The sequence below is a fragment of the Adiantum capillus-veneris genome, chromosome 17 (genome assembly GCF_014529385.1).
Source record: "Adiantum capillus-veneris isolate H3 chromosome 17, ASM1452938v2, whole genome shotgun sequence".
Classification (NCBI taxonomy): Eukaryota; Viridiplantae; Streptophyta; class Polypodiopsida; order Polypodiales; family Pteridaceae; genus Adiantum; species Adiantum capillus-veneris.
In genome coordinates, this window is record NC_140947.1 from 48,590,631 (window position 1) to 48,607,420 (window position 16,790).

Consider the following 16,790-nt stretch of genomic DNA (forward strand, 5'->3'; position numbering starts at 1 on the left):
CTGAGGCCACTAACAAAACACTATGCACGGTTTTCACTAAAATAGTGTCAGCATCAAGAACAGTTGGGATCAACACCTACACTCAACACTATGGGCATACAGGGTAGCTTACAAAACATCAATAGGAACAACACCATACAACATGGTGTTTGGATTAAATGCTATACTACCCATAGAGTTTTTAATTCCAACTCTACGAGTAGCAACAAACTTGGAATGGACAGGGCATGAGCTCTCTTCAAGAATTGATGATCTTGAAAAGCTAGATGAACTCCGCTTACGAGCTGTTGCGTCAATCTATGCTAAAAAGAGAAGACAAAAGGAATTCTTTGACAAACATGTGCATACCAAAGAGTTCAAAATAGGTGATTACATACTTGTTTATACCTTGAAGCAACATGCCAAGAAACTTAAAAAGTGAGGGATGGGACCATTTGTGATGAGGGATCTATCACAAAGTGGAGTTGTCAAGCTTGCTACATTAGCAGGTGAAGAAATGCCAAACTGGATTAGTGGATGTCAACTGAAGAGATATCATCTACCACTAACCTAGGAGATGCTCCAACAAATTCATCAAGGAAAACAAAGAATGAAGGAAAAAGAGAGAGTACGAGAGGAAGCTCAAGCCGAAGCACAAGAACGCATTGCAGAAAGACGGCTTCTACGACGACAACAACAAAGTGGACCACCATTGAGAATCAACGCCATTCGACTGATGAAGTTGGAGGAAGAAACAGTGGAGCCAATAATTACAGTCAAAGTGGACAGCAATCAAGTTGAATCAACAACGTTGCTTGATTCGGGTGCTCAAGCAAATTTGATCTCTTACGGATTATACCAAAAGCTCAAAGTCACAGATCAACTTCATCCTACTCCGCAAGTGCTAGAAAGTAGCACATCACACCCATTGAAAACATTGGGATGGACTATATTGTATGTACAGATACATCAATATGTTTACCCACACAAATTCTATGTGGTGACAGATGAAAGCACACAACACCCAATGCTACTAGGCCAACCTTGGCAAAAAGCATACAATGTGCAGATCGATTGGAAAGCAAAGGCAGTAAAAATTCAACATGAACATGAACATGAACAATAGGTGATAGCTTTTGCTCAGCAATACCATCATGATCACTTGCAAACCATGCAATCACTGGAAACAAATCCAAACACAAATATGCCATTCAAGAACAAAATGATCCCAGAGACCAACAATAAGGTAAAAGCCAACCATGCTAACTACAGAGAGATGAAGTCACCGGCCACAACGAAAAAATCTAGGCTACCAAAACACGGTAAACAAGTATGGATGCGGAAGGATAGAAATGCGATGGCGGACAAACAACAATGTAACAAACGGATTCCAACAAAGCAGACGGTTCAACCCCAAACCAAGGTCATAAAACAGATGTGGATACCAAAGAAGATGCTTAGCAATAATCCAAATGTCACTCACATTTGGATCCCAAAGCAATAGCAAAAGGAACTACATTCCGTACAAGCAACAAAGGAAAGCAGACAACTGCATTTCAAAAGAGAACCCCGACATATGTGGAGGCCGGTGACAGACAAATCAGTGGCAAGAAAGAAAGTACCAAACCATCTACAAAAATCAGCGGCAACAAAATACCAATGGAAATCCAAGGTCATAAGGCCCAAAGCCATTACATCACAGCCATCTCTATCTTTAGAAACAGCTGGGACTCCATCAACAGTGTCGGCAAAGCAATTGCCTATTGCCAAAAAGACAATTAAACAAAGAGCAGTAGAGTTACAGTTGTTACTTGCAAAGAAAGCAGGAAACCTCGACAGCGAATGCCAATAAGCATCTAGCTTATTCCCTTCTCTTGCACAACATTACTTTTTCCATGCAGTGACCGAGTATGCATAAGGTAGGGACACATTCTTCGGCCAGGCATTAGCACAACTTTTTCAACCTATGCATGGCACATACTCCGAGGCCATACCTTGTCGTCCGGGAGGACTCCGACTAGGAGGGGGGAAGGCATTCTAGAGGCACTCTCAAATGCGGAACCAATAACAGAAACAACAAAAAAGGGCATGATTTTCGACTATTTTAAGGGTTGTTGTTTGATTGCGGAATTTTCTGGAGTAACCCAAGTATATATGCCCTTATACAGCATGAAGCTATAGGTATATGGGGCCAAACACCAAATCAAGCCCCTAGGTGTGTGTATATAAGTAGAAATAGCCATTTTTCAGGAAAAATATTGGTAAAACGGAGAAATCCGGACATAAAAATTTCATGTGAGTATATATAATGTGTTGCGGTGATGTTTGTGATTTATTATAATTTTTGGGAATTTTTTGGGTTTGATTTGCTATTTTCCTTTTAATTTTGCTAATTTTTGTCAGAAAAACTCTCAAAAATACAAAAAGCAGGTGAAAAACAGTCGTAATGAAAAACAAAAGTTATAGTGATGATCAGTGACTATAGGACAACCTATGGTATAGTGGGGGTGCAATTATGAGACTAGAGCGGAAAGCGTGTTGTGGCCGGATTTTGACCGAAATGCCAAAATTCTGGTAAACAGGGCAAATGGAGTCCAAATCAAGAAATTTTTGAGCCTAGAGCGCATCTCGCGAGAAGATAGGAGCACATATCAAATTTCATGAAAAGTGCTTTGGGCACCTCCATTATAAGAAATTTTCACCCCATTTTTAGCTCATTTTCACTATTGACTTTGTGGAGAGAGCTTCTGCCACCTAGAGCGGATCGACCTTCCAGCAGCTTCTACGACGCACACGACTACCCGACAAGCTCCAAACATGAGAGGTAGGCTCACCACCTTGAGCTTTTCACGCATGATTGTCATTATGTCGCGAAAACTAGCGTAGAGGTCACACACAAAGTAAGCGGTAGAAACCTCCAAGTAGAGACGGTGGCCTAACGGCTAACCCGAAAGCAACAAGACTTCATGGCATCTTACCCTAGTCTAGGAGACCAGTCCTGAATAGCCAAAGGCAGTAGGAAACCATCGGGAAAAACCCTAATTCCTAGAAACCCGCAAGAGGCCACCAAATCAGAAATCGGCAAAACGGCGACCAAATGCTACCAAAATTCATGGGTAAGAGCATCTCGACATGCTCAACAAGTCTATATGACCCGCATGACCAAAAAGTGACCCGAAGCCGCACTAAACCTCAGAAATGGCATCAAACACACAAAGCGTCAAAATGCACTTACGGCCAAACTACAAGTCCGTTTGCCACCAAACTTCACGAGCGGCTTTCCTAGCCCATCAACAACCAAGTCCTATGGTGGTAGACCACCAAAAATCATCAAAGGTATGTAAACTCAACCACGGATGCTTCTAGAGCGACAAATTGCCAAATAGAGTCCGGTAAAGCCAAAGTCGACAAAAACAATACGACAAGGATCCTCAGGGGATCGAGAAGCTATGGAGACCAACATCGAGAAATTTCATCACCAAAAAGCACTCCAAAAGTCAAAAGACGGCTTGAAGGCTCTAAAGTTCACACAGGGAGTTATACTCTATTCATTTGACTTTTTTGTTGAAATTAGGCTCAAAAAGGACTTAGGGGAGCAAAGGGCAAGCACTGGGAGCACCAGCACTGAAAAAATATCCAGGAGACATCCTACGTGTAGGATGTCTCAAAGGCACTTTTTGGCACAGACTCCAACATTTTTTGTCATGCACATGCTCTGAATGACATTTACAAGCCATACACCAAGTTTCATCACATTTGGACCAAGTTTGACCTCAGATGCATGAAAAAACGCAAAGTTATGACATAGAGGCAATAATGGGCCAAAGACCTACCAAATCTTGTCCAAATCCCATGAAACTTGCACAACACAATCACCAACACATCAGCAAACAATCTGTGTGGTCAGGGAGAAAAATTGATGAATTAGACATCCTATGTGTAGGATGTCTAATTCACCTTTTTGGCATGCAAGGGATGTTTTATCATTCCAAATCCAATTACCTCATCATCAAGAGCCCATATGTCAAGTTTGAAGCCATTCTAATCACTTTTGACCCCAACACCTTCAAGATACACTTTTTGAGCCCTAAAACACCTCACAAAGCCCTACAAGCATCAAATCCTGTCCAAATTCAAATCCAAGAACATGGCCATGATCCATAAGTCAAGGACAAACTGCAGAACAAGTTTCATGTCATTTTGATGAAAAAGACATCCTACGCGTAGGATGTCTCCAGCATAAATTTAGCCTTCTGTGCAAAGAATGACATCATGGGAGCCAATACCTTGGTGTAATGAGCCCATATACCAAATTTCAACCCATTTGGACATCAATTACTACCTATGATGGACATTCTACCCGAATTGTGACCTAAAGCCTGAATCAGTCCAAAAAATCCACTTTTTGATATCCAAATTCAAATCCAAGCCTATAGCCATGTTCCATGAGCCTTACACTACCTGCATGTCAATTATGAACCAATTCTGATGAAAAAGAAATCCTACGCGTAGGATGTCTAGATGGAAATATTTGGCCAAATTTGCACTGTGAGCACATGCATAGCTTCACAAGTTCCTTTTAAGCTTTATTTTCAACTTTGAAGTCATTTGGATAAGTAAAACTCAGTTTCTCAGCTAATATGGAAAAAACGCTAACTTCGGGCTACTGAGTGCAACAGGATCTATGGCAGCCTCGAAGTCACCAGCAAAGAGAAAAAGAATGACAATCAAAGACTATCTGGACAAGGTGGAACCTTTTGTCATTCCAGAGGGAACACTAAAGCCCACCAGCACCTGGATACAAGAGGATCTGTTAGAGTCAAACAACCTAAAGATCTACCAGGGAGTGTTCAAGGACACTGAAGGCAATGTTATAGAGCTCCCAATGCTGCCAAGAGAGCTCAATGAGTTTGCACGAAGCAAAATGGCCGGCTACTTGGAGAAAATTGACCTCCACAACTACTTCGAAGCAATACCCGCAGGGGTGGACATCAAAAGAGTATGGGAGTTTGTAACAAGCATAAAAGAGGATGGAGTGGCCAAGGTAACAGATTTACAAGGCAGACCAGATACATAGATCATAATCACGGAGTGGGTTGTAGCCCATGCACTAGACCTCTCCAATGAGGGAGACAGCGTAACAAAAAGAAGGGACGAGGTCAAGGTGTACAAAGAGAAGAAGGAAAATTACACTTTTGAAGACATTGCCAACCCAAAGGTGGCAATTATGAGCCAGTTGTACAACCAGTACTTCCACATGTGCACTAAGAGGCCACAGAAGTACAGGATGCCATCAGGTGCAATTGCCACAACGTTTACTGGGCAATGACAAAAGGCACCCCAAAGATTATCAACTACGTGGCATACATACATGACAGCTTGGTAAAGATGGGCAACAAAAATCCAACCTACATAGTACCAGGAAAGCTGATAACCAAGGTGGTTTACGAGGCACTACACGCCAAAGGAAGGTGGCCTGATCCCCCCTCTCAGAATGATTGGCTACGGGTGAAAGAAGACAAGGAAGATGAGCCAAAAAGGGCACCAAGGGTGGCTACGAGGTTGAGAAGACGCCTAGAGCCAGTTGAAGAGGAGCAACCCGAGCAGAAGAAAGGAAAGAAAGAGTTTGTTCAAGTGCCGGCCAAGGAAACCGGGTCTCAGAAAGCGGCAAGACTCGAGAGGCTGATGGAGAGTTTTCGAGTAGAAAGAGCCCTCAAGGGTGATTTAAACGAACTCTGGAAGCCATCTCTTGAGTCTATGTCCGGATCATCCAGAAGAGTGCAAAGGGACCACTTTGAAGATTATATCAAGAATTTTGAGATTCTTGATGCTGCATTGGAAAACATTCCCCATGTCCCTTTTACCAAGGAGGAAGTGGAGCAGATAAGGCAGAAACTGTTAGATGAACAGGAAAGCCAAGAAAGAGAGAGAAAAACAAAAGCAGACAGGGACTTAAAGGGCAAATCGGCAGCTGTACCAGAGAGCCCTAAACCCAGCCCACAGCCATCACCACCTCCCAACAGCCCTCCACCAGAAGATAGCACAGCTAAGGACAAACAAAACGAAAGGCAAGGAGAGAAGCAAGAGCAAAGGCAGGAACCTGAGTCAAAGGAAGAGGCCAAGCCTAAGTCTGAACAAAAAGGATCACATGAGGCCTATTATACATTTTTGGACCTGCTAGCTGTAGGCTATACAAAGGAAGAAGCCACCACAGTCGCATTCGACTTGGCAAGAGAAGGGCATAAAGAACAGATGCAAGGCATCCGGCTAGTGGAACTTAAAGAAATTGCTACAGACACTGTGGACCTGCACCCGCCATCTAATGGCTGGTACGTGGTGATGACAAAGCTAGCCGGATTGCGAGCACAATCTATGGCTTCAGAGAAAGAAATGATAACTCTCAAAGCCACCAAAGAAAAGACCAAGATGGAAAGGGATTCTCTGCAGGCACAAAGCCAGAAGCAAAAAGAGAGAGAAGCTGACCTCCAGGCCAGCTTGGAAACGGCTCTACAAAACTGTCAAGCAATGAAAGAAGCAAATGAGGCAACATAAAAAAGAATACAAGCAGCTCAAGAAGAGTGTCTGCAGCTCAGCAAGTCATTGCAAGATGCTGAAAAAGAAAGGGATAATCTGACACTACAGTTGGTAGAGGAAACAAAAGAATTTGAGGCCATGAGGAATGCCAAGGAAAGAGCAGAAATGGAACAAGAAGCAAGCCTGGATGAAATCCTTGAGCTCAAGGATCAATTAAAAGTCAAAGATCAAACCATCCAGAGACTGCGAGCATCACCTGCTAGAGTCAGAGCTATAAGCTTGACTCAAATCATTTCCGAGAGTCAACTATATGAAGATCAAATGCAGGAACTTCAGAAGGAGATGACTCTCAAGAAAAAGCAGAGATTAATGATGGCTGAAGGGTCTATCGTAATGCAAATAAGAATGGAGGACAACCAAAAAGCCCTAGAAGAAGAAGTGGAGAGCATAAAGATGAAGCTCGAGGAGGCGGAAAAAATGAACGTTAAACTTAATGACCTCCTCGTGAATATGGGCGGACAAGCTGAAGCGAAGAAGCAAACACTCCTCAGGCAAATTGAGGAGTTGAAAGGCTCACAAGGAGGAGAGGCAGAAAGCTCAGGGCCATCCTCCTATGAGGGAATCGACATTGAAAATGTGGCAGAGCTTGTGGACACAACCATGCAAGAGGAAAGCATAGCAGGATCCTCTCAAGAGCCACAGAGTCTAACACAAGAAGAGGACGAAAATCTGCGTAGGGCAATAGAGGCAGAGCTACGAGAAAGCACAAAGGAAGCCTTGGAATGGGAGCAGAGGGTCTTCAAATCTATGACCATTCAGAGGATCGATGCCAGAATATCATGCGCGAGTGGCTTCAACCCTCTCTCCCATATCCATTGCTGAAATATGAAGCAGCAACAATAAACAAGCGAATCAGAGAAGAGTGAACGGTACCACTCTACAATGTAGACACCTCGAGGCCAGAAGGAGTAAAGCTTATCATGGATTCTCAGTCAAAGTGGAGGAAGGCTTGGCTTACCAAGTATCCACAATACCTAATCCACTTGGTAGAGGCACCTAAGCATATCAGAGACAACTTCAGCTTCTGTCCTCTACCAAGGGTTAGGACGTGGAAGGCACAAGAAATTCTGCAAAGAGGCCAACCCACTTGGCTGAATTACCCAAAGCTGCCGGGCGTGAAGGCAGGTGAGAGAATAAGTGTCCAATACATGGTGAAAACCTTAACGGGTGCCATAAAGTTGTTCATTGGCTCACCTGACCTTACATGCATTATGATGAGAAAACTCTGCAGAACAATCCTAGCAGTTTTTGAGACATTCAAGCCAGGACAGGTGACTGACAGCATATTCTTCTTCCAGGACACATACAAATGTGCTTATGATCTGTCAGTTCAACCTTCCAAGGAGGTGATACATGCGCTGTACCAAAGAATCATGTTTCTAACGTCCTATCACCTCCAGGATTTTGAAGAAGCATTTTATACAGGATTCTTCACCATGAACTCCGATATCTTTGGCCCAACAATGCTCAACCTACATGCCCGATACGAATCACTGCTGAAGATGCGGGAAACAATAAGATGAAGCAGCTGATCAAGGCCATGTCGGGGACGAAATGAACAAAGAGGGGGGGGGGGATGTTAGAAGCCGGACACACCCCACAACATCTAACTACTCAGAACTATTGTTTTTTGTAATTATTCATTCATTGAGGAAAACCCGATTTTTCACCTTGTAAATATTGGGACTTACAGAAGTTTCCAGATTGTATCCCAGTTTTGATAGTTAGATTGAGTAGGTGGTTGATTTTGGAACTTTAGGGTTTGAGAAGTTGTAAGGTATATATACCACTTTTTGACCTTAATGAAAAAACCTTTTGTCATTTCAAAAACAAGTTTTGAAGTCTATAACAGCGTACTGTGTACGAGAGAGAGAGAGAGGGTGAGCAACTTGATGCTATGTGTGCTCCGGTGGTCAGAATCGAGTGCGGAGAAGTGCAGCGTGTTGCCCACGGCGAGAGCTACGCGGCGATACCTACATTGCGTGCGTACGGTCCGGTCTTGCGAGCTCCTTCTATGAGCTTCATCGGTTGTTTGGGTGAGCATACGTTGTCCGATTTTGTATTGCAGCATATCGACGCATTCACAATGAGTAGAACGACACAATAGGCACTTTAGATTTTAGAAACAAAGACCTGCAGATTTCGGCCAGACATCCTACGCGTTTCTGCGCCGGGTGTTTTGGGTCGGGATTTTGGTTCATAGACCTTAGGGAGAGTGACCTATTGGTATTAGTAGGATCTCCTTCAAGTTCTATGGTGTTTCGAGATCGTTTGATGGGTGTTCGGCTCTAGAAAGCGTTGTAGGAAGTTTCCTCTTTTGCACTCTTGAAGGCTGTGACTTAGACAATTGGTAGAGACCTCTGTAGGAATTAGTTAGAAGTCGATCGAGTGTAGGTTGACACCTTATGCTTGCTTCCACGCGCCTGCGGATCGAGCTTCGTCCTTAGCTGAGATTACATGTTAGGTGAGTTCTCGCTGTGCTGACGTCCGTCGTGGCGTATCCGTCCAACAGCCTTAATCCCTAAAAATTAGGATTCCTTACAAGGCCCATGCAAGGTCCATATTTCTCCTAATGGGTCATGGATTATGCATAGATATAATATGTGGATATGATAAAGAAAAACAGGCTAGTATATATAAACAATTCATGGAATCTAGAATAGTGTGAGCTATATATATATATATAAATAAATATATAGAAATATAGGGAATCAAATGAGGAGGACCCTCATTTGTTTTTATTGATGTATATTTACTTACAAGAGGTAAGAAATAATACTTTTAGAAAATAGGAATTTAGTGAAAGGCAATGACTGGTGGTGAAAGGTATTTTTGAGGTTTTTCCTTGGAGTGAATTCACACCAAAAATAAGAGAAGCATGCATGAAACAATTTTTTATATAATACATGGTAAGAAAGATTAGAGGTGAGTAAATTTACATAGCATAATTAGGTAAATAACCCACACCTAGACATACATATTTATATAGATTCCAAAAATAATTATAATTGAAAATCCCTATGTTTAGGCAATGAAATACTTATACACAAAAGGGCCATAATATATTTTGGATTTTATTTTTATCTATTTTTTTGATTCAACTAGCCGAGTGACTAGCTAAGTGAGGTTTTTTAAGGAGATATAGAAAAAGACCCCTAACTCACACACGCCTATGTACAATGAAAGGGTGACGATAGCCATAGTGTTTGGGTGATTTTGGTAGGGTGAGGTAGCTCACTATGGAAATTACAAAGAGCTAAAAAATGGCTATCATTAGCCCTCCCCGGGGATGATGGTACATTCATGTACCATCAAAAGGCATCTTTTCCAATGAGATTGGTTTCTAGCTATTTGTAGTGTTTTGTGCCTCAAACAAATCTTCACTTTGTAGCTCTTCTTCACCTTGTCTGACACAAACCAAGCTACAAGACTTACATGATGATACAGCTTCGTGGTGATGATCTTGCAAATCCTTTGGTAGAGTGCGACTCAGGTAGGGATTTAGCCAATACCCGTTCACCTTCTTAGGATGCTCCTTGCCATCTAAATCCATAAGCTAATACTAACTTGAATTAAATGATTTTTTGACCACATACGAACCTTGCCATATGGCATTGAATTTGGCATCAAACCTATTGTCAAGTCAATTGTCATACCTTAACACTCGATCTCCTTCCTTGATTCCTTTGTCCTTGAGTTTCTTGTCAAGCTTCTCCTTTGCTTGTGTATCTTTTCTCTTGTAGCACTCGTAAGCTACTTCTCTTTTCCACTCAAGCTCACCTAAGGTAATAAGTCTATCTATCCATGCTTCTTGATTATCTTGTGCTACTTTTCCATGAAGTCGCATTGTTGGAATGTTGAGCTCAATTGGTTGTTGTAAAGTCTCTTGACCATACACCAAGTGAAATGGTGTGAACTTTGTGGCCTCCCTGTATGTGGTTTGATATGCCCGCAAGGCACCATCCAAGAGTTCATCCCATAACTTTGTCTTGTTTACCATCTTTCTAATGATGCCTGCAATGACACCATTAGCCTTCTCCACCAAACCATTTGATTGTGGGTAGTAGGGTGTGCTATGACGATGTATAATGTGAAGCTCTTCACAAACTTCTGTGAGTAAACCCTTCTTGAACCGTAGACCATTATCAGAAACAATCTCCAAAGGTGTGCCAAATCTACAAAAAATATTAGTGTAGACAAACCTACTCACTGTTTTCCCATTTACCCTTGCCACACTTTGAGTCTCTACCCACCTAGTTATGTAATCTACAACCACTAGAATGTAGAGTTTGCCATTTTTTGTTCTAGGCAAAGGACCCATAGCATCAATGCCCCACTTTTGAAAGGGTCTATTTGCAAGCACAATTTTCCTTCGACCAAACACCAATGTTCTATTCCCATTTAACTGATAGTTGTGACAACTTTTACACCAATGTTGAACATCCACATGCGGACTTGGCCAAACATACCCCACAAGAAAAATCTTCTTCACAGCTAACTATTGGGCAAAATAACCACCATTTTCCTCTTCAAGCAAACCTTTTAGAATGGCTGGAATTTCCTTGATAATTGGTACTCTTATGCACACTTGATCCTTCCCTCTTTGATAGAGGGAGCCTTCTAGGAAGAGATAGGAACTTGCCTTCTTCATGAGTCTCCTCTTCTAAGCTTTTGTGAAGTCTTGTGGAAACTCTCCCTCGAAAATGTAGCCAATAATGGGATCCAATGACTCCAATCCTTGGTATATTGGTTGCTTGACAGCTGCTGCCACCATGATGACCTGCACTTCTTTCTCTCAACACATGTAATTGCTTGTTGTGCAAGTAAATCGGCATCTTCATTTTGTTTCCTAGGAATATGATATGGTTGTACTTCTTCAAACAGATTAAATAACCTACGAATGGCATGAAAATTTTCCTTTAGGCTTTGATTCTTACATGCCCAAATGCATAAAATTATTACATAAAATTCAGAGCCTAGAGCCTACGAATTTTTATGCCCAGAGCCTAAGAATGGCATAAAATCCTAGAGCCTACGAATTTTTATTCCCAGAGCCTAAGAATGGCATAAATTTTTTTCCTTAGGCTTTAATTCTTACATGCCCAAGTACATCCCCCTTTACCATAAAATGTTGTATACCCTAGCCAATGCACATCTTTAAACCATGAAGTAGTGTGTCATATTCTACTTCATTGTTGCTAGTTTAACCTTGTAGATTGACCTTCTCTTTCATGCTCACCTCTCCACTTGGGTTGAGCAACATTATCTCTCCCCATGCTTTTCCTATGGCTAGTCAAAAATCTCCGTCAAAGAACAAGGTAAAAGCATTAGGAATACTTTTAGGTGGTGGCAATGGTAGGGTCTTTACTTTAGGCACCTTAATCTCCTTCTCATGTACCCTATAAGTGAGCATCCCTACCAATTGTGCACTCACACTATCTTCTACCTTGAAAGAGTATTGGAACTATTGTAACTCCATAATCCACTTTGAGATCCTAGTACTAAGATTCATTTGAGATGACACCCAAGGGAACAACTTTTTTGCAGTGAGAATTAAAAAAGTTTTTGGTAGCAAGTAGGATCTAAACTTCCTCACCGCAATGGCATGAGAGAAAGCATCTTGAGTTCTGCCTCCGTGTAGCCTCCCTCCAAAGCATTCATGACCCTACTAGCAAAGTAGATGGGTTGCATCCTGGCTTGTTGTAATAAAGTTTTACCAATTGTTTCCTTCCCAACACTAGAGCTAACAAAGAATGTGTACTCCCAACACTGAGGAGGCATGAGTGTTGGTAGCTCTGACAAAATGACTTTAATGTTACAAAAGTACTCTTCAAGCTCATCAGTCCATGCAAATTCTACTTATTGTGTCAACTTTTGCAAAGGGTGAAGTAACTCTGAGGCTAAATGAATGATGTGTGACATATACTTCACCTCCTGAATGAATGAGATGACATCCTTAAGACGCTTGGGTGATGGTAACTCAATAAGATCCTTTGCATTTGAAGGATCCACCTCGATGCCTTTGTAAGAAAGTTTGTGACCAAGTAAGATCACTTCATCCTCACCTATGTGGCACTTATCGGGGTTGAGTTGACCTCCCATGTCATGGAACTTCTTCAATCCTTCTTCTACCCTCTGTAGATACAACGATTTTGAGGTATAAATGCAAAAATCATCAGTGAACACCCTAATTGACTTTCCAAATAATTCTTGTAACACTATGTTCATGAAGCGTTGAAAAGTTGCAAGAGCATTTGTCAAGCCAAATGGCATGACTCTAAAATCATAACAACCCTAAGGAGTGATACAGGCTGTTTTCAAGTGATCTTCTAACGTAATACCTATTTGAAAGTAGCCCGAGTAGCCATCACACATAGTGTACTGCCAATTTTATTTGAAAGAAAGAATCTTGATTCAACACATCAAAATTATTCTACTTACAAATGCAAACTCTATGCGATAGTGTCTACCTTGAAGACATGGAAGCATTATTTGTATGGAGCCCAATTTAAGATTGTGTTTGACCATGAAATCATAAAATGGTTTAGACAACAAACTGATTTGAAGGGTCAAAAGTCCAGGTGGACTGAGATTCTTCAAGAGTATCACAAAAAGCTCTGGTATCGTAAAGGACAAGAAAATGTGGTGGTTGATGTTGTTAGTCGTATACCTGAGATCAACTCTCTTTTGTTCACAAAAATTTGAAGTGAGTTTTTGGATTCTTTGAAGGGAAAATATGAGCATGATAACGCATACTCCAAAGTGTGGATCCATGTGCAAATGAGGGATCCTTCTCAGTATAATGCTGATAGTGTTTTGTTAACCTCCGTACACACTTCTCCTTCGTTGAATGATGAACTGCAAAGATGGAAGAATTTCTCCATCGATAATGGGTACTTACTCCACAAGGGGAGAGTTTTTGTACCAAAGGATGCAAGCATTCGGCACCAAACTCTTTATGAATGTCACAACAGTCCAAGTGTAGGGAACCCAAGCATTAAAAAGACTTATGCTCTCATACGACGATAGTTTTACTGCCAAAGTTTACACCGCTTTGTTCAAGACTATGTCTTGAATTGCCAAAAATGTCAAGTTTACAAAGCAGAGCACAGAAGGACTCTTATATCCTTTGGATATTCCTAATGGTAAATGGAAAAGTATCTATATGGATTTCATTGTGGATTTACCAATCACTGTATGAGGTCATGACTCGCTATGGGTGGTCGTAGAGAAATTCACTTAACTATGCAAGTTTAGTCGAACCAAGTCGACAATAAAGAATTCAGAATTAGCTAAGTTATTTGTGGACAATCTATACAAGTTGTATGGATTGCCAAGTGACATTGAGAGTGATCGTGACCCCAAGTTTAACATTCATTTTTGGAGGGCTGTGTTTAAACGATTGGGTACACAACTCAGCCTCAATACAGCAGATCATCTTGATATGGATCATCAAATTGAACACCTTAACCAAGTGCTAGAAAATATGCTACGAGTATACACAAGCAAGAAACAAAGACTACGAAGAGTATCTACCTTAGGTCACCAGTTACAATGGGGTTGGCAACCAAAAAACTTCAACAGGTTAATGATTTTATCCAAGACCATATGCATATGCTGAAACATACTTGTCACAATGTCGAAAAAGCACAAGATCGTTATAAGAAGTATGCTGATGAGAAATGTCTATTGGAATTGGGTGAACGCGTGGTTTGGTGGTACAAAAAAAGGACCTATTTTACTTCTACCAATGAAAAAATGGGGACTGGTAAAAAAAAATTAGTTTAGGTCAAAACTTTTCGGACCTTGTGTTTTTAGTTTCTTCTTTTGAAGAGCTATCCATTGATATATAGTATGATAGGTAGTTTTTCATGTGACATGTACAAATTGTAACTCAAAGATTTGTAAAGGGTGTTGTCAAGGACAATCCTTTTTGTACCACCAAAGCATGATTTTAGCGAATTAGGGTTGCAGGAAAATGCACACAGCTTGGAGAAGACAAAGGCATCTCAAGGCACACAACAGAGAGTGTATTACTTAGTGTGCAATGGAAAGATAGATAGCCCTAGAATGATGGGCGTATATACAATGCACGGGGGGGCGGGGAAACCACCTAAAGAGGGAAAAAATGCCCCGGTGGTCCTAAGTGTGTTCGCACACATCACTACCACATGTGTATTGTAACAAATCTCCCCTGGAGTGATGCGGTCAACAAGAGCTAGTACATAGAGTAAAGGGAAGTGCCATGCCCTAAGGACATGATCAGTCCACAAAGGGGAGTAATCCCAAAATCGTACGGAAATCTTCAAACTTCTCACGAGACAATGCCTTTGTGAAAAGATCTGCAAGGTTGTCCTGTGTTGGCACATAAGCCAAGATAATCTCTCCTGTTGAGAGCCTCTCCCTGAATAGTGGTAATGCACCTCAATGTGCTCTGTGTTGAGGTGGTCCGAGGCAGGAAACAATAGAGGCGATCTCTAAAGACCCCTCAAGGCTCCCGTGTTGCTCAATTGGGACTGGCGCAACCACAAGCACACCACAACAACAAACTCACAACCAAACCCAAACAAGATAGGGGCACCACCTATTTATGTGATGAAAACTACGACGCATGAGAGATTTTGTCACAACCAAGAGGAGCTACCACAAAAATGCAGACAATAAATCTCACACAAAGACACACACCAAATGGCTCAAGTGAGAGTTAGAGCAAAGGTAAGAAAGAGAGAGAGGAGTGGAGTTTGCGCAAATACCTGATTGACAACCTGCAAGGTAAGGTTGTATACTATCACGGAGCTTGTATAAACTAAACCAACAATTAGTGAATGGTAAACATTGCTAGCACACACACATTATCTTAAGGTGTGGGAAACCTCTCACCACAAAACCCTCTTACAATGAACAAGAAACTTGGCAATGAAAACACACTAACCACTTTCTCAAACAAACTCAAATGAAAACACTCAAAAGAAACGAGTCACTTTGTATTCACCAAACCACACAGCACAAGTGAAGGACGACAATTATAAAACCAAGACACGCCATTGAAGCACCAAAACCTCAAATTGTTGAAAATGGAAGAACATATATAATAATGGTTTTAGATAGGGTACTCACACTCTCACACTTGCAATGTGTAGCATCAAAGCTTCTCTCACACCAAGTGCAAGACTTACAATGTGGTTGCTACACCTAAGTCTCTCTTCATGCCTATAGTGTTGGGGTGCTATGTGAAAGCTGCGAGATTGTTTTACAAGAAGGAGAGGAGCCTATTTATAGGTTGGAGACCCCCCATTAATATTATTGGAAATCCTAATTTACAACATAACAAATCAGAATTATTCTTTTTTCTGAATATCAAAACATTACGGGCCTTCTTTGTCTGTTTGAGTCATGGATGTGGACTTAAGAGAGTGCAATACTGATGGTAGATAAGATGAAAGTAAAGTTTTATGGGAAGAGAGAGAGAGAGAGAGAGAGAGAGAGAGAGAGAGAGAGAGTTTTATTATATGTAAATGTCTTGAGGGAAGGTGCGTAAAGTTTTAAGAGTTAGGTTAATTGGTGTTTGTGTAAGTAGGTGAGTAGTTAGTGTTAGCAATCACTAGAAAAAGTTAGTATTATATTTACAACGGGTAAAAGGACTTGAAGGATGAGAAAAGAGGAGTGAATGAGATGGGTGTACCATTGTGGTGGTGAATCCTTGAGGAATCTTGGACTAACCCTTGCGTAGAGAGCTATGGGTGTGAGAGGGGAGGCTAATGGTGAAGAGGGTGAGAGAAAAACATGGAAGTTTTAGGTTTGAGTGAGGAATAGAGAGAAATGTGTGTGTGTGTAGGAAAGGAGGTGAGAGAAGACTCGGGTGACTTGTGAGAAAAAGTGGGCAGACTGAGGTCCACAAAAAATATCATATCTCACCGATGGTAGCTCCAAAACTTATCAAATTTTTTGAGGTGATTATTCAGCTCTTGGTCCACCTTTTTGTCTTTTAACCACCACTTTAACTTCAGAGTGGAGATGGATATAAAAAATCCCACTTAAATGTCTATTTTTTCTTCACAAAAAAGTCTTCAATGTCCCCCTTTTTGTTGAAAGTTTATAAGGCTCCAAAGGTAAGCCCCTCCTTGCATGAGAGCATGACCTAATAGATTCTTAGGGGTTTGAAAATAAGCATGGTCATGGATTATGCATAAATATAATATATGGATATAATGGGAAAA